Raw genomic sequence first — 26,113 nt, 5'->3', positions numbered from 1 at the left:
TGGTGCCCCCACATTCTGGAACTAAATTATGGATAAGAGTGAAATGCAGACATGAGGCTCTGCTTCTGCTGCCTGCATCTGTCATCAGTGAGAATCAATGGTAGTTTGGGATTTAACCAAAATACCTTTATTCCTCTTTGTGAAGTCTTGAGGATTAATAGTGCAATTTCAGGATTTTTTTCATGGTCTTCTTACTGTTATACAAAAATTTTGTGTGCCTGTACTGTTTTCTACCTATGGAAGCCTGGTTGAATCATATCTAAACCACTCTGATATTCCTAATACAGAAACTGTTATAAAACTAAATCTACTTAATTATTTACATGTCCTTGACAGTCAATATTTTATTCTGTTGTTCTTGTCCTTTGATTTGATATATTTTCAAATATAGGAGACCAGAATACTGATTAACAAAGAGAAATACAGAGAAAACAAGGCATACCTAACCAGAAATTATTTGTCTCTGTATTAATTCTGCAGATTAAGAAGTTTTTTGTGTGGCTTAATCTTACCTGACTTTCAGTATTTCACACGCTAGAGCTAATCTAAATGATACAAAGAAACATATACTTGTAAATAGACAAAAGTGCAAAATAAGTAAGAATATTTGGATGTGTATCTTTAAGCCTATGTTTTGCTACCTTTCAGTTCTGTTTTTACAGCTCATACAGCTCAAAATTTCAAATTTAAATTTACAATATATCGTTTATATATGTCATCCTTTTGCCCCTGCTTCCAATGTTGGCAATGTCTGCAGTGTCACCCTCTTTATCTACACATGTTCTTTGTTTTCAAGACAAACTCATGACAGAAGTGGGAACTTCCAAACACGAAAGTTGCTGAGGTGTCTCTGACATTGTCCCTCCAGAGCAAGTGTATTTGCCATAATGCAATATGCAAGAGAACAACAGCAGCTTTGAGATCCAATTCTAGACATCCTTACAGGAATTATTTTATTCTAGTGCAGCATTGTCCAAGCTGCAATGAAAATTTAGCCCTGCTAAACCTCTTTTAGGATTTAGGGTTCAAGCTTCCCTCAGAGAACACTGCACCCACTCAGCTTACTTTAGCTTTTTTCTAGGGTAATTTGAAAGACTGTGTGGGAAGGAGGGTGGGAGAACGGAGGATGCTATAGACGGTTTTAATGAACGAGCTGTGCTCAGAGGTGACAAGGAAGTAGCTTGTTAGATCCTGTTCCACAGCTGCCTTCCTGGAAAGCAGATGAAAAATTATTTAGCAGTAGAGGAACTCCAAAGACTCAGACAAGGTTTGAGGGCAGCTTGGACAGATGTTCTCGTCTTATGCTTATTGCTTCCAAATGTGTTTAAAATTGTTTAGTGTTGCCATATAGGAATGACAGGCAACATAGCTTTGTTGATCTGCATTCAGGCTGAGAAGTTCTTAAGAAGTACCAGAGGCAATCTTTTTTTTTTCTTTCTTCTTTTTTTTTCTTTCTTTTTTTTTTTAATTGTCTGTTTTAACAATTTGGGTTTTCTTTTTGAATTTATTGTTCATAAAACTTCATGAAAACTAAGTAAAGAAATCTGGTGTCAGTCTGTGTTCACAGCATTGCAGATGTTGTCTGGGAAATTTCAAAGATTTCTTAGAGCTCCACTGTTTTAAGAATGGCACACCTATTAACTGCATCTAATAAAGCCAGAGAGATCACCATCCAAAAGGTGACAAGAAATGATGCATAGTACTGCTAAGTGGCACAACGTTCACAAGGTCTGAGTTCTACCTGTCTGATGGTTTTTGTTGGACTATGCTCTCAAGTGAAGTTTTCCCTCCTGCTGTTTTGCCTCTGGCTCTTCTAGGAGAGAGAAAGATCTGTAAATGTTAATTACTAACAAGTAGCATAGAGATAGACCGGGAGAAAGGAATTAAAGGAATGAAATAGCGCTGTCTTAAGTAGTCACACCAGTATTACGTAATTTCTCAATGGAAAAAATTCTGTTGGGTTTTTTTTTTTTACTCAGGAGGCTGGTTTGCTGTAGAATTATGTAATGAAATGCATGTTTTCCTCTCGTCCATAACTTAAGGCCACCTTTCAATGAAAATTCATTTGTCTTCACTCATTAGTCCTTGTTTTCAGCGGAAATTTTTATGTTCTTTTATTCAATAATCAAGTTTTCTAACTAGATCACACAAAATCACATATCACTTGGATGACAGTTTCTAAATAAGCTGCTGACTAAAAAGTGTTGGTACTATGGGACTAAGAAATGTCTCATACTGTGGCTATATGCAAACATTATTTGCGTTGTGCAACTATTATTAAGCAATGTGGTGTAAAGTAAATTTGTATCATGCCATTTAGCAGCAGCAAATTGAGACATTTATGACCGCATATTAAATAACCTTAACCTTGTTCTCAAGTTATATTTCAAACCACGTTATTTTTTTTCATGTTCATCTTACTTATCACTTCTCACACATCTTCCTTGATCAGGTTGTCTTTCAGTCTCTTTGCTTTTTTCTTCATTTTCATTTGTTTTGGTTAAGGTTTCTGTTTCCTCTTCATGTATCTATCGTTCTTTGCCTTTTCTCCTCTTCCTTACCTAAATTTATTTCTGTGCCCCTTTCCTCAATATTAACTAAACTAATGAGCATTCATTTTTTCTGAAGACTTCAAGACTGATATATATTCTTCTATTACATTTAGTAATTCCTTATAATGCTACTAAGAGTTTTTGTACAGTTAATCCCCTGAGCATAACAGATCTCACTTAACTGTTCAGGAGAACACTTGCAGGAAAGTTAACAAACAATGGAGCTTTACAATACCTGAAAGACTTTTCAGTATATTTTAAGAATCCTTTTCATTAAATATTTATCTCCTTGCTTCAGTGTATTATAAATAAACAATTTTTAACTAAATAATAAGGGGTGAAGAAATAGTATCCCAGTTTGTTCTATTTCTCACTAAGATAGCTCGCACTGTCTCATCCATCAAAAATGTGAGGCATCATGTGGTAGTGGTTAGCAGCAGGTAGTGGGAGTCAGAAGACTTCCATTCTGTTCATGATTCTGTCCCAGTTCCTTCTACAGCCTCTGGTGAATTACTCAGTCCCTGTTTGAGTATTTCTGTTTCCACATGCTTTTTCTTTCTTTTTTTTTTTTTTCCCCAAGTGCTCTGTCTAGAATAAAATTGTTGTGAGTTGCTCTATTATGAATGCAACAGCATATACAGCCACAGCAGAGTCAATTTTCAGTGCAATTACAGTGAGCTAGGGGCATAACTTATGTTATTTATGGGGGCTGTGCATCACATGGATCATGAGTCAACCAATGTTGACAAAAATGCTTGACAAATAAATCCATTATGGAAATTGTATTTAAAATGCTTTCATTTACAAAACAGTTAACATAAGAAGAATACTATAGTATGTAAAGGAGAATGAACTGTTAACTTTCTTTTTCTGCACAAGAATGTTAATAGGAAGCTTCGATGTCTGGTACAAAGAGCTTGATTATACACAGACAGAGCTTTGAAGATCTTCTCTAGGGCACAGTTTCTTGATGGCATATTTAGCTGCATTCTGTAATGTTTATTTTTAGAGAATACTCTTCTTATTTAATAGTTACAGTATAGAGCAAAAGGATAACAGATATTAATACTTGACTCCACATTTTTGACAGCATAACAAAAAAAACTAGAAACAAAACCTTGTGCTTACAGAAATATAGGTTCCATTATATACTCCTCCTCATTGATGGGAGGTCATATTATCATTTAAATCTATACTCCACTATTGATTAGCGTGAAATGTCTGTGTAACTCTTGTAACAAAAGTAGGAAGTACTGTGTATAAAAAAAAATCAATGTACTTTCTCAGAAACTGTCACCATTTTTTATTCTTTTTCAACACACTTATTTCACCTACCTTTTATAAATGGAACATTTTACTGTGATTTTTTTTCCCCTTCTCCTACTCCCAATATCATCACAAAAAAGGAAATACAACTTAAATTGAACCACGAATGCATTTATAATTTCTTGGGGGAAAAAAATGTGCATCTGAGTGTGGTATAACCATGGGTTTGAAATTCAAAGGTTTACTGCTATCTGTCTTTAATTATATTCCCATAAACCAGGACTATTTTTCAATAAAATCTTTCTCAGCATGGAGATAAAATAAAATTTCTTTATTTTTGCTGATTTCAAAACTATTTAAAAATGTCTCCAGTTATTATAGGCTTTTTTTTTTTCAAATGCTAGTGATTTTTAATAGGTTTATATGCCGTGCAGTAGTCATTTATTTGGGAATTTTGATTTTAACAATTAAATCATGTTCAATTATATATCAGCATCAGTCTGGTTTCTTTTTGATACAAAATCCAACCTAGTGTCCCTTGAAATAAAAGTGATTAGAGACAATAGGGAGACAACTATAATTGTATATTTCTGTACGGCACCTGTATAGGGCCTTAGGGTGGAAGTATAAACCTGAAAAGATACCTGTGTTTTTCATGCAAGGAATAAGGTGTAATTGTCTCATGGAGTACTTGAACTAGTCTACTAAAGCCACATCTGTCTCTGTAGCAAGCAGTACTCAGATCATGATGTGACTGGTATCGATATAGTTGCTTTCTACTTTCCAGCCTGAGTAAGATGACACATACATATTTCTGTGTGGGTAAGCAACTTGCAGTAGAATTTCAGATGGAACTCTAAACCTTAGTACTCATAGCCAGGTGCCCTAAGTACTTGTTACAACCTGCAGCCTCCCATCAGTATTTTCCCATCATGTTCTGTTTGTTTGGCATTAGGTTCATTACTAATAATATGCTATAAATATTCTCAGATTCCAGACATCTAGCTTTTATTTTCATGTAGACAATATTTTGCATAAATTGTAAACATATTTAACTGAAGTAACAACAGAGAACATTCCCTTAGCCATTTTATGAGACAGATTACTAGAAACTGCTGATTCTTGATCAAAGTTCACTAACAGCTATTACTGGTAATCTGAATAAAGTTAATTTACATTTGCAGGAATTTTCCTTAAGACATGAATAATTTTTCTTCATATGAATAAAATACAACTGTTGTAACAGATTAACACTGTAAAGATTCTTAGACATTGAGGAAAAATGTAAAAACATAAGTATTATGTTTATAATTAATCATATGAAAATATGAGTATGTACCAACATGATAAAATAATCTATAAACTCTAAATTAAATAAACAGAGTGATAGTGATTGAATAGTCCAGAAGTTCTATTATTTGAATTATTTCTATCCTTTTCCCACTAAAGTCTAGAGTTCCCATCAGGAAGAAAATCTTAAACTAGAAGGGCTGTATGTACAACAGTTGAGAATTGGGAGATTCCATTTCCAACCTTAAAATGCTTTTTGGTTTCTGGAGTTCAACTTCTTTGCTTGTCCCCAATGCATCTTGCTAGAGCTGGACAACTCAATGCTTATTTCCTACCTAAACCTTATCAAGACTCATAAATTGGTCATTCTTTTGACTAAGGCAAGTTTCATCTGCAGGTAAAAGAAGGAAAGAGTCCTGGGTTTGAGTCTACTACATTTAGTGTTTAAATGTTTCATATGGGTTAGTCACTGGAAAAACGCTAAAAAAGTTGGAGTAAGTGAAAGAAAATCCTTCTGAAAATCTAGGAGGTCTAGTTAATTTTGTGGTTTTATTTTTCCTTCTGTTAATTGGAAGTGATGATTCTTTACCACAAAGTATCTTTAAAAAATTTGAATCCAGTAATGACTGTGAGAAAATCAGATGCCACAAAGAAGACCAACAAGAGAAGATGGATAAGCCTGTGTAACAATATAAATAATAAACAACTTTTCATTTGGAGAATGACCGTTTTCTAGAAGGTTTTTATTACTTTTAGTTTTTATTTATCTCTTGCTTTTCTGGCTTTTTGATTTCATATAAACACAAAAAAGTTCTTTTCTCCTGGTAAAATAACCTAAGTAAATGTGTTCCCCTGGAAAGTTTGCACTACTAACGTATTGTGGATCATTTACATTAATTGATTGCTTGTAGGTGCTGGACAAAACATTTCATTTTAAATATGATGCATGGTCCTAAAAGGTAGGACTGTCAGATCAGTAATTCTCTAGGTAAGGTAATTATCTTTCAGTGCTAGTTCTCTTTAAGTTTCTCATTTGCCAAAACAAAAGGCAAACTGCCAGTCTGAATATTTTGCCTGATTCACTTCAAAACCTTATCGTTACTTACAGAGCTTCTATGAAGTGATGAGTATTGCAGAACAGAGATATATATATATATATTTGCATGGAGTGACAAAACATTCTTTTAAAAAAATAAATTATATAAATCAGTGTGCTTTATATTTAAAAGTGTATGTGTGTAGGATTTTAGTAGAGAAGGTATGAACGCACTTTCTAGTGTTTTCAAGGCACTGGCAGGGAAAACCAAATTAGTGTGCTAAAACCATACTCCATCCCAAAGAAAAAAGAGGCCCATTTTTCATGTCTGTGGGTGCATGTTTTGTTTTTGTGTTGCCAATTGAAACAAGGCAATGTACACAGCCAAGAAACAAGGAGAAAGGAGAAGAACATTCCAGGCTGATGGAAGTTTCAGCACCATAGAAATATAATAGTTATTAAAGACAGCACCAGAGGGATTGGTGCTAGATACATCACTGTAGTTCTTAATATATTAAGCCTTAACTGATAGAAAGTATGCAGACAGGTTTTTTGATTAAACTAGAGAAATGGCCAACCTGTGATTCCCAGTGGAAACATGCAATAGACTTGAAATGTGATATTCTACAGAAGCTGTTAGTTTGTTAATTATTTCTACATGAAATTCCTTGCAAATTTTGTTTCAGTAGGTGACAGACACATATGACACTGGTAACCTGCAGCAATTTAATTGATTGTTGTTCCTTTATACCTCAGAAGTTGTATCAGAGGATCTCACTGTGCTGCTGAAGTCCATGCATGATGTACAGAGTTTTAACTTTGGGAAAATGTGCAGCTGGGAAAACTAGACTCCCATGCTGACTCAGGTTATCTGTATGACTGCATTTAAAGGTATGAAATTTCAAAGCTTTTTTCACAGAACTGTGCAACTTGAGAGCACTGGAAAAGGTCTATGTAAGAGTCGTATTGGTTGCTGATGTAAACTCAAGCTTTTCACAAACTGCTCTTCAGTGCAAATCACTGAACCTGCAGTAACATATCTGTGTATGTGTGAGCATGTATGTTTATTCACATAGGCATGTGTTTTTACTACCATAATATAACTCAGCAGAAGACATATTTCAAAAGGAGAAGTTTTTAAGCATGTAGACAGTGTAGAGGTAATTGATGCCATTTATTTCAGAAAAATAATAAACAAACAAACAAAAAATGAAACAAATAAATACTTTTAGCATAGTAAGAATAAAATATTTGCTGATAGTCAGAAAGAAAGGACTTAAACTGAAAAGGAGAAAAAAACAGTTGGACTTATGAGACTGAAATGGACCAAACCACCTTTTTCCTCTTTCTGGAACTCTTTTCTCTATGTCTTATCTCCATGTGACTGAAAGAACCAAATAGGCACAGACCACCACCACCAGGAAAGGAAGCTTTAAATTCTGCCATATCTTTGTAGCAGTGGAGTATTATGTCTGTATTTTGGCCATAGTCAAATGAGATTTAAAGCTACTGTAGACAAAGTGTTAAATGTTGTATTTACACACATGCACGCGCACACAAAAGACATTTTTAGTACACCCAGCATTGAATGCATTGTGTTAAAAAGAACACCTTTGAACACAATGGGTACTTTTCATTCTACATTATGGATGAACAGATACTGTAGCTGTAAATGGTTAAAGACCATCTTTTGTGTCTTGCACTTCCTTGATAGTTTGCTTGTCTTGGATTTAGTTAAAGATACTCCTCAAAGTAAACTGAAAATCTCTGGAAACAAGAATCTGGGAAAGCTCTATAGGTATTTTTTTGCAAATAGACTCTCTTATCAAAGAGATGTACTTTTTCTCCCTTCCCTCCATGCCTTGACTTAAAAGAAATTAAACACTACAAAAGGTTTGTTCTTATGTTAAAAAAAAAAAAAAAATGTTCTAATCTGCAGATACATGTATTAATTTTATTACACACAATATTCTCCTTAAAGCTAATGGGACTGTTTAAGAAAGTAACATCAAGCAAGTATTTGTCTTCCATAATCCTAATCATACCTGTAAATTAAAACCAGTAGACTCTGCAAGGCCTATATTAGTATTTCAAGGAACAGACATATTTATTCACAAACATGTGGGAATAATAAGTCTATTTAAAGGACAGTTCAGAATATTAACTATTCTCATTTGTGTGGTTTGGGTCTTACTAGTTAAATGATAACATTGTTCTCTCTATCCTTTTCTCTTTTTTTCAATGTTTTTATTGATTTTATTACAAAGCTCTGGACAATTATGTTACTATTTATTTGTATGAGCACAATAATATTCCACAGGAGTTAAATAAAACCATGAAAAAACCCTGTATTTAAAATATTAAGTGTAACAAAGAAGAAAAGGCAGTGGGGAAGGCAGTCTGTAATTACATTGTCTATGTCACTAGTGCACAATCTGTAAGAACTGCTTTGCTTTAAAGTGGAATTAAAGATTTTTTAATAGATCTTTCCAGAACACTCTAGTTTACAACTAATGCGTGTTTCTGACAGAATCAGCAGAAGTCTATAAAATGAGAATTAGGTTCTGTGTTTCACAGGAGTTTTATTGAGATGAAAGGGATAATTAGATTACTTGGTCTCATTGCTGTGATTCTTTCCATCCTGTAAGTGCCATGTTGCAAATCTTAACATTAAGTAGCCAGTAAGAAATAGCATTTATAAACACTGAGTGACAGAATGTACTAATGCAGAAATATTTTCTCTCTTTATTGTCTGTTGCTGTTACAAAGTGAGAGGAAAGGAGAAAACACACCTTCGAGACTAGGTTGCAAGTTACTCTAGAAGATGATTAGCTCTTTACCGGTTACTACTGATAAAGTACTACTCTTTGTAAAATTTAACATTAACATTTAAAACAGAGAATTCTAATATTTGAGGATATAAGCAAGGTTTCTTAAACAGATCACAGCCTGTCCTAAGCTATTCTTTATTTCTCATGTGACCTGTCAGATATTTATGGAGTGATATTAATCCATTTCTGCTGTCCAAAATCTGCTTCTGTCAGCATAGTGATACCTCCAGTACAGTTATATCAACCAGGAGCATTAGCATGTAAGGATAAAATCAGAAATGCCAACATATAAAATTAAATATCTGTGCTTAATCTGACTAATAAGAAATGATTCTATAAAAATATTCATAGAAACAGAAGAATTGGAAGGTTTTAATACATTAATCAATAAAGAAGGACCGTATGAACACATACATTTTACCAGCATTATTGGTCTTTGATTGCCATACCCTAATGTTCAAAAAAGGCTTTTACAGAAGTCTGCTCACAAAAATGCCACAAGTATTCACTTGGTCAACAATTTAAAAATAAGTCTTGTTACCTGCATTCTCCACTGATTTGCTGGACTGCAACTTTTTCAGTTTGTGGGCCTAAGAAACACAATTTCTACACAAAGCCAAAAATTTATTGTTGTCCAAAATGACAAATCAAAGAACTACTGTTTTCCCAGATGTGATGCTTACAGAAAAACACAAGAATACTATTACGGAAGAAGTGTTGATAAGAATTGTTAGAAATGCTAACAATCACTTCCTAGTGAGTGTAGCATGACCTATACTCACTTTTTTACTGCCTATGTGCTCCTTATGTTAATGACAGTGGTTTGAGGCACGGACGTGTTACAGTGAGACGTCAGCATTTTTCACTTATAGGCCAATATTGACTTTGGGCGTGAGGGGTTCTTGCTCTGTACTCAAGGGCTTTTTTGTGGTATTTTTAATATGATTAAACCCCATTTTTTTAATAAGTATCTATATCTATTGGAATCCTAAAGATATATGAAAACCAGGAAGTGTGACATCACACAAATACATAGTAGTCATATGGCTGTTAGACCATTGTCATCATAGCTGAACAAGTTAAAACAGAACTGCCTGCAGTTCAAGTTAAGTTCAGATAACATCTAACAAGTCCTGATGCCTGTGTAGTTGATAAGGTTCAGATAAGGTTCAAATAAGCTTCAAATGGTACTACTAATGATGACACTATTATTTATAGGCTAAAATATTCAAATGTAAACAGGAGGCTTATGCAAGTACTGCCAGTAGTGATGGTGAATAGTTTCTAGAGTAGTTGGAGAAATTTTCATGTTGACTGGGTTTAGGAACTTCTTCATAAGTTAATTAAAGAATTAGCTGAAGTAATCTTGGAACAGCTAGATAGCTTCTTTCTCACAAAGGACAGCAATAGTGTTCAGCCCATTCTGCCTAACTTTTGTTGCTAGAAAAATGTTGGAGCAAAATTTTGAACTATTTGTAAATAATTAGAAGACAATAGGCAATGCATGGTAGTAACTAAGAATTACTTAAAGGCAAACATGGTGGAATGAAACAGAATTAAGAGTATGACAAATTTGTCAGCCCAGCTAGACTAAATAGAAGCAGTAGATGTCACATGTCTTTATTGTTTGGTAATCATTCTGACACTGTGTCATATGTTTTCTAGGCAAGAAAGAAAAATGTGGCCTCCATGAAACAACTGTAAAATATGTTGAAAAACATAATACAGGAGAATCATCATCGATGGTTTTATGTCAAAAAGGAAATTTGATCTTGCATGTGTGTAATAATACTTGGTATTTTCATCAGCAAGCTGAATGGTAAAGAAAACAATTCCTAAATGTGCAGGTAACACTAAGCAGAAAAGGGTTTCAAGTATACTGAAATTTGAAAGGATGATGGAAAATGATTAGATTGGAAAATCACGAATGAATTCCAGTAAGGATGAAGGTGAATAGATATACACTCTGGCATAATCAACTCCATAAATGCAAGGTGGGGAACAATCCATGTAGAAATATTATTTTCTCTTCTCTTCTCTTCTCTTCTCTTCTCTTCTCTTCTCTTCTCTTCTCTTCTCTTCTCTTCTCTTCTCTTCTCTTCTCTCTATTCTGATCTTTCAAGAAGAAAGAAAGGATTTATTATCTGTATTCTAACTGTGGTTCATTGATTAACTGGACAGTGTGTTTCCTAACTGTACTTGATCCGTATGTGGTTTGTATCAAACACTCAAAGATGTGGCTTGAAATGGTGAAGATAGGTGATGTCAGTAATTTTTTATGAACAATAACACAGAAAAAAGGGTAAACAGGCTTGACATTTTTCACTGACGTATTTCAGCTTCCACCATTTATAATTCTTATATTCAATTATTTACACTATACTGACATCCTGTCAAGACTGAAGCCTAAGTGTCTTAGACTGCAGAAGTACAAGGACAGTCAGACCATTGGCTTTGCAAGACAGGAACTAAAAAGTTTGTGATGGGTAAAATACATACTGTGAAAAGCATTTTCTAGAAATATGCTGTAGATTAATATCAGATGTATATTATCTGCAGATAATTTCATAGCAGTCTGTTCTGTTTGGTTTAAAAATTGCTGAAATTTTTGGTAATTTTATAATAAATTTCCTCAACAGAATGATTGCTTAAGTTTACAGGTGCTTCCATCAAAATTCTGATGCAGAATTTCCATTGTAACAATTTCTGAGTCTATGTGAGTCCACAGTATCCAAACTGCAGGTTTAACAAATTAGTTTGGGGAGCAGAGTTGTTTTGTGGGGAAGAAGTTTCCATATACCTCCTTCCTTGTAAATACGGTACAAGATTAAAGCATATGCACTGTTCTAGAAACAGCATGAGGCATTGTGCTCCGATGCCTGGAGAAAGAGGAATGTTGACTGTATTTGCAGCACTGAATCCAAAGCATGACATGTGATTGGTATCTGTGCACTTCATATTGCTGCCTTTGAAGGTAGCCTTGCATTCCTTATTATTCCTTATCCAGTTCTTGCATTCCTTATCCAGTTCCTTGCATTCCTTATTATTCCTTATCCAGTTCTGCTAACCATTTACAACCATGCAATGAACGGCATTTCTCTTTATCTGTAGATTCATGGATATTAAATTTCTGTAAAGAAGAGCAGGATCTGGCCCAGGAATTACTGTAATAATTTACTCCAAATACTTTTGCTCCTGTTTAACATCCCTACTACCTTTCTTTGTATGTTTTCTAAAGGTGAAATCCTAGATAAGGAGGAAAGAGGTAAAGAAGTCTACTGAATTAGTCTTTCCCTTTTAGCTTTTTAATAATTCAGTGTTAAAACACATCTGGAGAAGATCAGAACATGTATCATAGATATTTTAGAGATAAAAAAGTGCTCTTATGTCATAAACTCCATCATCCTAGCAGTGCATGATTAATCCCTATAATGTTGCCTTTTAGTGCTGCATCACATTTTAGAAACCCGAACTTATGGTGTGCTGCTTCTTCCCTTGCTGATGATTTCGTGCCATAAAATAGGAAAACAGAAATTTTGGTTTCAGCACATATTCCAATTCTTTTAAAAGTTTCCCTTCATTTACTCCTACTCACATTCCCAGGCAGTACTTTAGGTATATATAGACTCCAATATATCAATGGATTGCTATCTCATATCTGTGGGGGAAGGTGGGGGCTTTAACAAGAATAGAAATACTTTGGACAGGAAAGCATAGTGAAACCTGAGTCCTATCAGTACTATTAGTCTCTTCTTTTTTGAAAATCAGATTTATCCACAGATATTCTTAAGAAAATGTTAACACAATGATAAACAGAAGGATCTTTGACTCTAAAGACCAGGAGTTTAGCTTACAAAAAGAATGAATTAACTAATCTATTTTCATGACTTAGTGTATTATGGACAAATCCTTACTTAATCAATTTTGTAATTATGTAAATGGCTTCATAAGTCAAAGGCCTTGTATGTAACACCTGTTCTATTAGGAAATCTGTCCTCCAATTGTTGCAGATAGGCTAAAATGTAACCACAATACTTAACATTCTTTCAGACTTCCTGGGAGCACTTGCTGCTTTAATAGAAAAAACGGACTCAGTGAATCAAAATGACCTTGCTTCTTTGAATTAGTGAGGGTTGTTGTGTGCAAGCATTAAATCACTGGCTGGCATCAGCCTTGCTCAGCTGTAGGGGAGGTCTGTAGTAGTCCACTCATAATTTGAGTTGTAAAATATTTGTCTTTTACAGCATCCAACACTACTTCTATTCTCCTCAGTCCCCACTGTGCTAACACCTGTCTCAGCTAGGACTTCTGTTTGAAGTGGCTTAATGATTTGGCTGTAGTGCTGCACAGATCTACACTGTAAACATAGATTCCTGCAAGACCTCAGGGCTTTCGCTCTTCCCATCAGTGTGGACTGGTAACGAATGCAGGAAATACATTGTGCTTTACTTTTTAAATTGCTTCTGGGTAAAGCTTTATGTACACGTTTTAGCAAAACTTACTGGGGTTTTTTTGTTTGCTTGTTTGTTAGCTTGTTTTAAAGACAGTTTTCAGCTACTACCTACTAGATGTTAAAAAAAGTATAGTTAAGTCCATATTCAATAAACAAAGAACCTTTCCTATATAACTCTGCCTTGAAGGCTTTTCAACTCCATTTTAAAGAAATCATGTTCAAAAAATGTCTCAAAAAATGTAATTTCATATTCACAGCTCACAGTATGGATCTCCTTGACTGAACTCATAAACCTCTAAGAACAACATTATTACCAGTTTCTCCCATAACTTCGCACAGGACCATATCAAAAAGCAAGGGGTTTGGTTTGGGGTTTTTTTTAATTTTTTAAATATTTATTTATTTATATCCTGAGGAAAGAACAGTGATAGAAAAAAGTGGCCTACTAGGAATGCAAATAGATACAAATAATTGATGTGACCACCATATGTGTCACACATTTCCTTTGTAGATATTTTTCACTGGGAGTTGGATGCACAAAAAGAGATACACAGATGAACATGTATGTTTGCATACTAAGTGCTTTGTACTGAGAAGAAGTTTGAAATTATTTCTTGAGTAACTGAAACCTCTGTTTTTTTCAGCCTTGTTACTATTCTTTTCATCTTTGGTCCTTCCAACATTTCTAACTAGGTAAGCAGATGGATTTCATCATTTGAATGTGTATACACATGTGTATCAACTACAGAACTTCAATTTTAATCTCAAGGTCTTACAACACACTTTCTTCTTTATCTTAGTCTCAACTTCTTCTGCTCAATTCATGCATTATATTACTCTCTATTCCTCTCCTCTCCTGTTCTGTTTCTTCTATTAAACTGCTTCCCACATTTGGAACAAGTTTCTACCCCATAAACCAGGAACAATCTTTTGCTTCAACAATCCCTGTAATTCTCATCTTTGCAAAGTCTTTCTATTAATATGTCAGTTTAGTCTCCATAGTATTTAGCTTGAAGATACAGAGGTACACACATGTGCACACCGGTTTCTTTGTGATTTAAGAATCTCACTGCAGAAGCATGTCTGTTTGAGGTTGACACATACATTCAGAATGCCTGTTATACACTGGAAAGTAGAAAGCAGTCAGCTTTTCTATCAAAGGAAATCAAAACAACAATCATGTTGTATGCTGCTTCTCTGTATTGACACTTTTATGTCTCTCTAAATGCAGAGAAAAGAAAGGGATCCAGAGGAAATAAAGATTGACTTGTTTAGTATTTCTTGTGTCTGTTCACTTGTTCTTCTAAACACTTTCACAACATTTTTTATTAAAAACTGATAGTTTTTTTCCCCAAAATGAAAATATTAAAGGTAGTTTCTCCTCCTCCACCCCTTCCTTTAATAGTAAAATAAAAATGAAGTTTCTGGATGAATGGATAGACTTTAAATGATTTATTAAAAATCATAAACATGCACCACATAATTAAAGAGGCACTGTACAAGAATATATATAATTTACCATAATGTGATCACCTGCATATAAATTATTGCTCAAAAATCAAGAGGAGACAGAAGGAAGGGGGAATGCTACTTTGAACTTCATTTAATAAGAGAAATTAATTAGAAAAATACAACAAAGGCTATTTTGTCTATGGTCCATGAAACCATGGTTATAGATCCTTTTAATATAATTTAAAAGAAAATCTGTTATTTAATTATGAGGTACAAGTCTAATATAATTTCTGTTAACAGATATGAAATTACTTTTTCTTGAAATTTCTAGGTTGCTAAATACTACGTTTATAACGCCTAACAGAGTGCCTCACTGAGTCTCTTTCTGACTAAAAGAGTCAGAAATTAATAATACTGGTGCAGGTTTGGTTTACTTACAGTAAACCTAATGGCTCCAATGTGCTACACTGCAATTTAGTATTCTTATGAAAGAAAAAAATATTTGGAGACATATGATCTCTTTTTTACCAGTTTCTGCCTACAGTACTTGAGAGAATATTTTGTAAATAAGATAATTCTGATAGAACAAGTTTAAGTGGCTCTGTTCAGATTCTGAACCGGTAAAGTCATCTAAATCCCTTTGACAGGGAAAGTAATACTCATCTTGAAGTTGCTGGAAATACTTTCATGCTTAAAGATATACTGCAGTGTCTTCCTGTTCAAGGATCTTGAATTGTAGTCTTTCTGTGGATGAGAACAAACCTTTAAATTGCCGACAGAGAAAGTTTGACTTTCTATCAGATCTTTTACTGATATTGCATTTAAATGTAATCCTAACTGTGTTTGTTTTCTAACGTAAGTAATATGACACTTAAAAGACATTTAAATAACACAAAACCCCCAGAAATTAGCATTCATATGTACAAAATTTTAACACTAGGACATGCACATTAGGGTTGCAAACACTTGTTCAGACTAATTTTGATTACAAAAATGGAGTTTGTAATCAAGTGAAAACTCTAAAAGTTTCATCTAAACATTTTTGAATTTCAGCTACATTTAATTTTTGAAGAATAATTTCTACATATGCATCCAAAAGAGACTGATTTAGTTGCAGATCAAACTAAATACTTGATTTGATCCCAAGCCGCTTTTCTTATAGCTCTGTGTAGACCAAATTCTTATAAAGCCTTGCTTTTGAGATCTTGGGCTTTTTTTCTGCATTTTACACAAATTTACTTTAGACTTTAACACCATTTTAAACAGTACCAAGCAGAGCACAATGAACCACCTAAAGCAGGGCCTAATTAAACCTTTGCAGAGGTAGTTATTGCTCATCTTGGGTATCATGTTATCTGTGCTGGGCACCTTCTCAACCATAGTCTTACATCCAATGGGCTTAAAAACTAAAAGTCTGCTTGAGTTTTTTTCTTGCCCCAAAAGACAATTTGGCTTAAGAAATAGCATGTTTCACTCAAGGAAGCCTGAAAAATTTGGGGGACATATAGAATATACAGAAGATACATAGTATATTCAATACATACAAACGTTGACAATCTCGGGTGGGTTCAGGGGAGGCCACTGAGAAGGTGGGGTTGGCGCCCTTGTCCTGTGAGGAGAGGCTGTGGGACTGGGTCTGGTTCAACCAGGAGAAGGGACAGCTTCGGGAGCACCCAGCATCATCCCTGGCACCGACAGGAGGGGACGGGAGAGGATGGAGAAGAAGCAGCCAGGCTCTTCACAGAGGTGCATGGTGGGAGGGCAAGAGGCAATGGCACAAGTTGAAATATGGGAGGCTCAGGCTGGAGATAAAAAGTATTTTCCCCATGTGGACAGCTCAGCGGTGGAGTGGGGGCCTAGGGAGATTGGGCCATCTGTGACTGGGGGACTTTCATGCCCTGACTTGATTAAGCCTGAGCAGCCCCATCTAACCTCACCACTGAGCCTGCTCTGGGCAGGGGCTGGGGCTGGAGACCTCTCAAGGTCCCTTCTAGCTTGAATTGTCCTGTGATCTTGTGACAATTGCATCATTTTTGCAACTACTTAACATTGTGGATATTAATCAAATTATATGGCACATAGGCCAATGGACTTAAGGTTTGGGTAATCCATGCACTAGTAGATGAAAAATTCACATTTTAATTCTTTTTAAGTTTTACCTTCAGCACATCCCACTCAATAATGTGTTTCATAATCTTGAGCATTAGGAGAAACAGGATCTGACACTACGAAGAGTCACTGGGAAAAAACCCTAAAAATGGTCACAACCAACTCCATTTAGGAAAATAAAAGGTTCCACAACACTAGTCTTCTTTGAGGGAAGGCTTCTTTCCAGGCAGAGTGCTAAAGTTTAAGGAGCAGGCAGGTCTTTCTTCTCTTGAATAAAATCAGTTACCATGTAAGTGCAATAAATAGGATGAAATACAAATATAGTGATTTCTTTGTTTGTTCTGTTTTGTTTTGCCTTTTATGTACCTTCCTCATATCTACTGGCACCTTCAGTGAAATGGTTAAGAAAATATTTAAATTTCAATATCCTTTGTGTAACGTAGAGTCATAGTTTTGCAGACTCATGGAATCATAGAATGGTTTGGGTTGGAAGGGATCCTTAAAGATCACCTAGTCCAACCCCTCTCCTTCTATGACCAGGTGACCCGCCTGGTGGATGAGGGAAAGGCTGTTGATGTTGTCTACCTGGACTTCAGCAAAGCCTTTGACACTGTTCCCCACAGTATTCTCCTAGAGAAGCTGGCGGCCCGTGGTTTAGACAGGTACACTCTTCGCTGGGTAAAAAACTGGCTGGATGGCCGAGCCCAGAGAGTTGTAGTGAATGGGGTGAAATCCAGCTGGCGGCCGGTCACAAGCGGAGTCCCCCAGGGCTCAGTTTTGGGACCGGTCTTGTTTAATGTCTTTATTGATGATCTGGATGAGGGGGTAGAGTGCTCCCTCAGCAAGTTTGCAGACGACGCCAAGTTGGGCGGGAGTGTTGATCTGCTTGAGGGTAGGAAGGCTCTGCAGAGGGATCTGGACAGGCTGGATCGATGGGCTGAGGCCAACCGGATGAAGTTCAATGACGCCAAGTGCCGGGTTCTACACTTTGGCCACAACAACCCCAGGCAACGCTACAGGCTTGGGGATGAGTGGCTGGAAAGCTGCCCAGTGGAAAAGGACCTGGGGGTGTTGATCGACAGCCGGCTGAATATGAGCCAGCAGTGTGCCCAGGTGGCCAAGAAGGCCAACGGCATCCTGGCTTGTATCAGAAATGGTGTGGCCAGCAGGAGCAGGGAGGTGATCGTGCCTCTGTACTCGGCTCTGGTAAGGCCGCACCTCGAATCCTGTGTTCAGTTTTGGGCCCCTCCCTACAAGAAGGACATGGAGGTGCTGGAGCGTGTCCAGAGAAGGGCGACGAAGCTGGTGAAGGGTCTGGAACACAAGTCGTATGAGGAGTGGCTGAGGGAACTGGGGTTCTTCAGCCTGAAGAAGAGGAGACTGAGGGGAGACCTTATCGCTCTCTACAACTACCTGAAAGGAGGTTGCAGAGAGGTGGGTGTTGGTCTCTTCTCCCAAGTGACTAGTGACAGGACTAGAGGAAATGGCCTCAAGTTGCGCCAGGGGAGGTTCAGGCTAGATATTAGGAAAAAGTTCTTTACTGAGAGAGTAGTGAAACATTGGAATAGGCTGCCCAGGGAGGTGGTAGAGTCACCCTCCCTGGAGGTATTCAAGGAGCGTGTGGATGTGGCATTGTGGGATGTAGCTTGATGGGCATGGTGCTGTGTGTTGTTGGGTGGGTTGGTTTTTGGTGTGTTGTGGTTTGTTGTTGTTGTGTGGTGGTGGGTTGTTTTTGGGTTTTTTTGGGTTTTTTTTTGTTTTTTTTTTTTTCCCCAGGTTGGACTTGATGATCTTACAGGTCTTTTCCAACCGTAGTGATTCTGTGATTCTGTGATTCTGCCATGGAGACATCTTTCACTAGATCAGCTTGCTCAAAGCCCCATCCAACTCGACCTTGAATACTTCCAATGATGGGTGATCCACAACTACTCTGGGCAACCTACCCCCTTAGGTCCATTCTAAATCTACCATCTTTCAGTTTAAAACTGTTACCCCTTGCCCTGTCACTACAGGCCATAGTCTCTCTCCATCTTTCTTAGAAGCCCCTTTTATATATTGAAAGGCCACGATAAGGTCTCCCCGGAGACTTCTTTTCTCCAGGCCAAACAACCCCTACTCTCTCAGCCTTTCCTCCCAGGAGAGGTGTACCATCCCTCTGATTATTTTTGTGGCCCTCCTCTGGACCTGCTCTGACAGGTCCATGTCTTTCTTGCACTGAGGACTCCAGAGCTGGATGCAGTACTCCAGGTGGGGTCTCATGAGAGTGAAGCAGAGGGGCAGAACTACCTCACTCAATCTGCTATCCATGCTTCTTTTGATGCAGCCCACAATATTATTGACTTTATGAGCTGCAAGTGCACACTGATGGCTCATGTCCAGCTTTTCATCCACCAGTATCCCCAAGTCCCTCTCTGCAGGGCTGATCTGAATCCATTCATCCCCCAGTCTGTATTGATATCGGGTACTGCCCAGCAAAGGTGCGGGACCTTGTACTTGGCCTTGCTGAACTTCATGAGGTTCTCATCGGCCCACTACTCAAGCCTGTCAAGGTCCCTCTGGATGGCATCCCTTCCCTCAAGCATATCAACTGCACCACTCAGCTTGGTGTCACCTGCAAAGCTGCTGGGAGTACACTCCATCCCACTGCCTATGTCATTAATAAAGTTATTGAATAGTACTGGTCCCAATACGGACCCCTGAGGGACACCACTTGTTACTAGTCTCTAGCTGGACATTAAGCTCTTGACTGCAACTCTTTGGATGCAGCCGTTCAGCTAGTTCCTTACCCATCTAACAATCCATCCATCAAACCTATGTCTCGCCGATGTAGAGACAAGGATGTTGTGTGGGACCATGTCAAAGGCCATCAAGATAGATGATATCAGTTGCTCTTTCCTTATCCACCAACACAGTCACTCCATCATAGAAGGCCACCACATTAGTCAGGTACAATTTGCCCTTTGTGAAGCCGTGTGGCTGTCTATAATCACCTCTCTGTCATCCATACACCTTGACATAACTTCCAGGAGGATCTGTTCCGTGATACTACCAGGCCCAGAGGTGAGGCTGACTTCCTCTGACTGTAGTAAAATGCTGGTGTCTGAAAGTGTCTTTTTCTTTTAATACAGCATTCTTCTGACTGTGACTATAGAGAAACCTTTCCCTTCTTTAGAGTATCTGCTGTTCTTTCACAATTATTACCTATCGCTAATGGCCTTTCCATTGTAGTATGTGTATTATTTTGTCAATTCTTCATGTGTTTTCAGCTTAACTCTAAGATCAATGAACTTACTTGCCAATTTGACAGAAGCATCAGTTGTTTGTGTAATTAATTAAGCCTTTTTTCTAACTCAAGCCCAAAAGAACTTATTGAATTTAATTGCCACTCAATCACACAGCAAATTCTTCCTGAAAGTAAAATCCTGTTCTGCAAAGAAAAACAAAGCTTCAGCTGTTTCTTTAGGTTGCTTTTGTGTCTGGCCATGCCACTCCTAAAAGAAGAAAACCGGATTTTCATCTTCGCAAATCCTGATATTCTTTTTCTTTTTTTTTAGTTAAACACTTTTCAAATTACAGAATCACCGAATCACAGGATCATTAAGGTTGAAAAAGACCTGGAAGATCATCAAGTCCAACCATCAACCAACACCACCATGCCCACTAAACCATGTCTCACAATGCCACGTCCACACGTTCCTTGAACACCTTCAGGGATGGTGACTCCACCACTTCCCTGGGCAGCTTATTCCAGTGTCTCACCACTCTCTCAGTAAAGAAATTTTTCCTAATATCCAGTCTGAAACTCCCCTGGTGCAACTTGAGGCCATTTCCTCTCGTTCTATTGCTAGTTACATGGGAGAAGAGACCAACACCCACCTCTCTGCAACCTCCTTTCAGGTAATTGTAGAGAGAGATAAGGTCTCCCCTCAGCCTCCTCTTCTCCAGACTGAACAACCCCAGTTCCCTCAGCCGCTCCTCATAAGACTTGTGTTCCAGACCCCTCACCAACTTCATTGCCCTTCTCTGGACAATGCTCCAGCACCTCCATGCCAAAACTGAACACAGTATTTGAGGTGCGGCCTCACCAGCGCCGAGTACAGAGGCATGATCACCTCCCTGCTCCTGCTGGCCACACTGTTTCTGATACAGGCCAGGATGCCGTTGGCCTTCTTGGCCACCTGGGCACACTGCTGGCTCATCTTCAGCCGGCTGTCCATCAACACCCCCAGGTCCTTTTCTGCAGGGCAGCTTTCCAGCCACTCATCCCCAAGCCTGTAGCGTTGCCTGGGGTTGTTGTGGCCAAAGTGTAGAACCCGACACTTGGCCTTATTGAACTTCATCCAGTTGGCCTCGTCCCATCGATCCAGCCTGTCCAGATCCCTCTGCAGAGCCTTCCTACCCTCAAGCAGATCAACACTCCCGCCCAACTTGGTGTCATCTGCAAACTTGCTGAGGGTGCACTCTATCCCCTCATCCGGGTCGTCAACAAAGATATTAAACAAGACCGGCCCGAAAACTGAGCCCTGGAGGACTCCGCTTGTGACTGGCCACCAACTGGATTTCACTCCATTCACCACAACTCTCTGGGCTCAGCCATCCAGCCAGTTTTTTACCCAGCGAAGAGTGCACCTGTCTAAGCCACAATTCACCAGCTTCTCCAGGAGAATACTGCGGGAGACAGTGTCAAAGGCTTTACTGAAGTCCAGGTAGACAACGTCAACAGCCTTTCCCTCATCCACCAGGCGGGTCACCTGGTCATAGAAGGAGATCAGGTTGGTCAAGCAGGACCTGTCCTTCATGAATTCGGGCTGGCTGGGCCTGATCCCTTGGTTATCCTGCACGTGTCCTGTGAGCGCCCTCAAGATGAACCTCTCCATAATCTTCCCCGGCACCGAGGTCAGGCTGGCAGGCCTGTAGTTCCCCAGATCCTCCTTCCGGCCCTTCTTGTAGATGGGTGTCACGTTGGCAAATTGAAACACTCCTGTCTAACACTAACAGATTAAATGGTATATAACAGAGAAAACATCTCAGAGATTGCTGCTATATTTCTGAACCATTCTGTAGGAGTAAATCAAGTGAGAAAAGTACTGCTATATTTTGGGGAAGGAAAAGGGCACAAATATTTACACTTGCTTTGCTTTCTGGTTGTAGTCATCAATATTACAATCAAGAAAAGGAGTAGTCAGTATACATAGCTTACATTACTTTGAATAATACTCAAGGAACATCACTATCATGAGAGTTACAAGTGAAAGTAGCAATTCACTCATCTATAAAATTTTCTGAATTCTTCCAAGCTGGCAGCCATTCACCCTTTTATCCTTATTTTGATTTGTGCTGTGGTGCTGGGCCCTCCTGAACATGCCATTGCCGAAGCATTATTGTGGACAGGAGTCAATCATTTTGAAATCTGAAAAAGGTGGGTTGTTAGTGGCATAGGTGGGGAAAATCTAACTGTAGCTCCATAGCCCATGCCAAAACAAGGTTGCATTTATTTCAGTGGTCACTCTACTCCTCTAACTCATTAACTTCAATTGGCATTTTGCTTCACTAAGGATTTTGTGATCAGATACTTCATTTGGACAAAATGGATCCATTTTTCAAATTGCCACTGTGTGCTTGGGAAGGTGAAAGCTGTATTTATGTAAACTAAAGTAAAGAAGACTTGGGCTGTGGGGAAGAAAGTGGCAATGAGAACAAGAAAGACAGAAGATGAGAAGGGAGGCAGAAAGGGTGTGACTACTTCATTTTCCCTTTGAGTTCGTGGAAAGATGTTATCAGCGATCTACTTGCTTTGTTTCCACATGTTACTACCCCCTGATATTTAATGTTTTGGAGATAGTAGAGGAAGATAATGGTTTTATTTTGCTGCTTCATCAGCTTTAGCAATTTTTCTTCTATTAACAATTAAACTTTGTCATTATCCATCTTAAGCTTGAAAGTGTGGCCTAACAAAGCTCCAAAATCATTACCCTTACCTCAGAATTTTTGAAGAGTTGTTTGACACCTACATTTCTCTTAGCAGCTGCCGAATCTGGCTGTCTGACAGTGACAAAGCTGCCACAGCTCCATGCCTCCAAACCAAATTGAGGGGGAAGGCTGATGAGGCTGACCATGTAGTCCCAGTAATGTATACACAAATACACATATACAGTATGCATACATACACATAGATACAGCAGGCCACACAGATCCACAGAGGCAGAAACCACAGCATTCTCACAGACACAGACAGGACTTACAATCTCATCCTTGCCACTGGTACAGAGCCCGTTGAACAGACACATATACACCAATGTGAATCCCCTGGCAGTGGGGCTTAGTCACACAGTCTGTCCAGTAACTTCCACTGGATCCTCCTGTCTCTCTCTTACACACATGCATGCACACACACATGAACATACTCCCACCCACACACCCACCATCAGGTCTCTCAGTCAACCCCCATCCCCACAGTTACCCCAGCACTAGGCTTGGACCCCTGGTCCCTTTGGGACCCAACCCCTCCAGGTGCCTCACCCTCAGAGGCACCCACAGCCCAGCCCTGGACCGCTCAACCCGCTCCCTGTCTGGTTGAGCTGCACATTCACTGGTGATATCACACTGGCACACGCACACGTGCTGTCTCCAGTGGCTGCCACCATGGGAACACAGACCTTGACCCATGGTCCCCTCCCACAGCCACCACTCACCCCTCTGCACACACATGGCACAGGGCCCCTTGCCTGGGAAACAGAAATGGAGATCAGAGAGAAGACAGGAGAGACCACGTCGATCGGGCGCAGGGCATGGCCCTACGAACACACCGGCCAGCCCCTGCTCACACCTCTGCAGCTCCTCATATCCCCCTTCACCTCTGTTTTCCCATGCTTGCTCTCCTCAAACCACCCTGATCCCCACCTCTGCTGCCCCTAGTTCCTCCCCGACACAGCCCACAAGAAGCCTTGTGCCACCCCCTGCACACCATAAAGTGTCCTGCGCACCCGGGCAGTGGCCCCTCAGTTTGTGATGAGACCCAGCGAGCCCCCATGGACTCACAGTGGTGACTGTCCCCCAGGCCCAGGGCGGAGGTGCCCTGGAACACCCTGGGGAGGGGCCAGGTGGGCGCTGGGGCTTCTGGTTGGGGTATTGACACCCCCGTCATGGTACCTCTGGGGTCCTTCAGGGGAGTGGTGGCATTATCTGACCCACCATTGTTCCTCTCTGCTCATCTGTGGTCCTTGTGTAGAAACAAGGTTTTTATCACATAACCTAAAAATCTCCAGTTAATATCTTGTGTTAGAATCAGAGACATTAAGGATGGAAAAGACCTGTTTTAATTTCCTCAGAAGGAAACATCTCTGCTGAACAATGCTTTGAACTACTTGAATTTAATCACCTATACTGGGATCATATATGATGAGGTTTTCACCACTTCCGTTAAGAAATTGTTTTGCTTTCTATTAATTTCAATTTCTCCATTGTTTTATAACTACATTTTTAACCATGTATTTTTGGCATTTCATTGTTTGTTCAACATCTTTTTCTTGCACCATCCCAAAATAATCTCTCATAAACTCTTTTCTTTGTTAGTTCTGCCACTTAACTGAACTCTGTTAGTTTATTCTAAGAGCAGCTTTGCACAAAATTTAATCTTTGCCTTACATACTGTTTAAATAATGACAAAAAATATATTATTTTCTATGGGATTTTGGATAGTTTTACCTGAAATATTTATTGAATGGATAGAATTAATCCACTGTAGCTTCCTTAGGAAAAAAAGTTTGTTCTGATTATATATGCTAAAGTGAAGGCAACTTTGATGTAAATTTTGATGTAAAAATATTTTTATTTGATTCAAATGTAAATGTATTGTTCTTGAAAAACAGTTACTTCTTCACATTCTCCTTTTTATTCAGGAGCAGAAAATCTCCAGCTGGACTTAATTTACCAAGATGTGTTGATCTGTGTGCAGTGCCTTCTTGATAAAGGGCAGCTATTCAGCAAGGCTCTGAACTTTAAGGTACTTTATGCCCCTTTCTGGCACACTAAGTATGCATTTTCTATTTGCTAAATAGCAAAAAATGCATCCTTCAAATCATCTACCAGATCACAATACCTTCCTCAACAGTGCACTTATAGAGACATATAGGCACAAAAAGAAGAAATGAAGTCCACTGCAGAGTTCCTCTCTGTAAATGGTACCTATAGGCACCTCAGAATCAGTGAGTCACCATTGATTTGTTGTTGTTGTTATAATGTATATTTTTACCAGCCGCAGTTTAACATTAATAAATGAAGGTGAAGGACCTTTCTCTCTTTACCTCATTGGGGTACCATTGGCAGTCTAAAAAAAGTCTAACTGAGGCTCCTCCTGATTGAGGAGACTAAATCAGGCAGTCCTAACCTCATGATACCAATACAGAAGATGAATCCACTTGTGGCCAATTAATCTTCTGACTAAGGTTCAGAAGGACCTATACCTCGCATTTCCCACCCTCCCCAGATGAATAACTATATTATGACATTTCATCCTTTATTTGACTTGATGAAACTAAGTAGTCCTTCTTTGACTCTGTGATTAGGCCTTGGGGGTTTTTTCTGGTGTTTTTCAAAGCACCAGCAAGGTCTCTCAAAATGTTGAGATCTCAGTCTACTGCAACGAAAATCTGCTGGACTCAAGACACTCTCCAAGGAGATTATGCAGACCTTTGCAAACAGACTTATCTTGTGTCTGCTTCCCACAGACACAGCTGACTGTAGTGCTGTTGTTAACTGTAAAATCTATTATGTGGACTGCCTGGTGACAACTCTGGTGGTGGTGATTGTTATATATCATTATATTTTTGTATGTGTATTACATACCCATACCAGGGCACAATATTCAACTACTAAGAAGACAAAACTTTTTCAAGATTTACTAGATTTTGTTATTTTCCTCTAGATCATCCAGTTAATCTGTGAAATATCTTGTTCTTAATTTTATTTTTGGCCACCAGCCTTTGAAAATATTGGACAGTACACACCTAGAGCAGCAATGAGTTATTTTAGGAAGTTGTTGTGCCTGAGTTCAGTGCCAAGGAAGATGACCTTTTGGTATATTTGCATGACAGTTACTCAAGAAAAACATAGACATTTCTAATTT

The sequence above is a fragment of the Gavia stellata genome, chromosome Z, assembly GCF_030936135.1.
Source record: "Gavia stellata isolate bGavSte3 chromosome Z, bGavSte3.hap2, whole genome shotgun sequence".
Taxonomy (NCBI): Eukaryota; Metazoa; Chordata; class Aves; order Gaviiformes; family Gaviidae; genus Gavia; species Gavia stellata.
The sequence above is the reverse complement of the archived record's forward strand: the minus strand, read 5'-3'. Positions refer to the sequence as shown.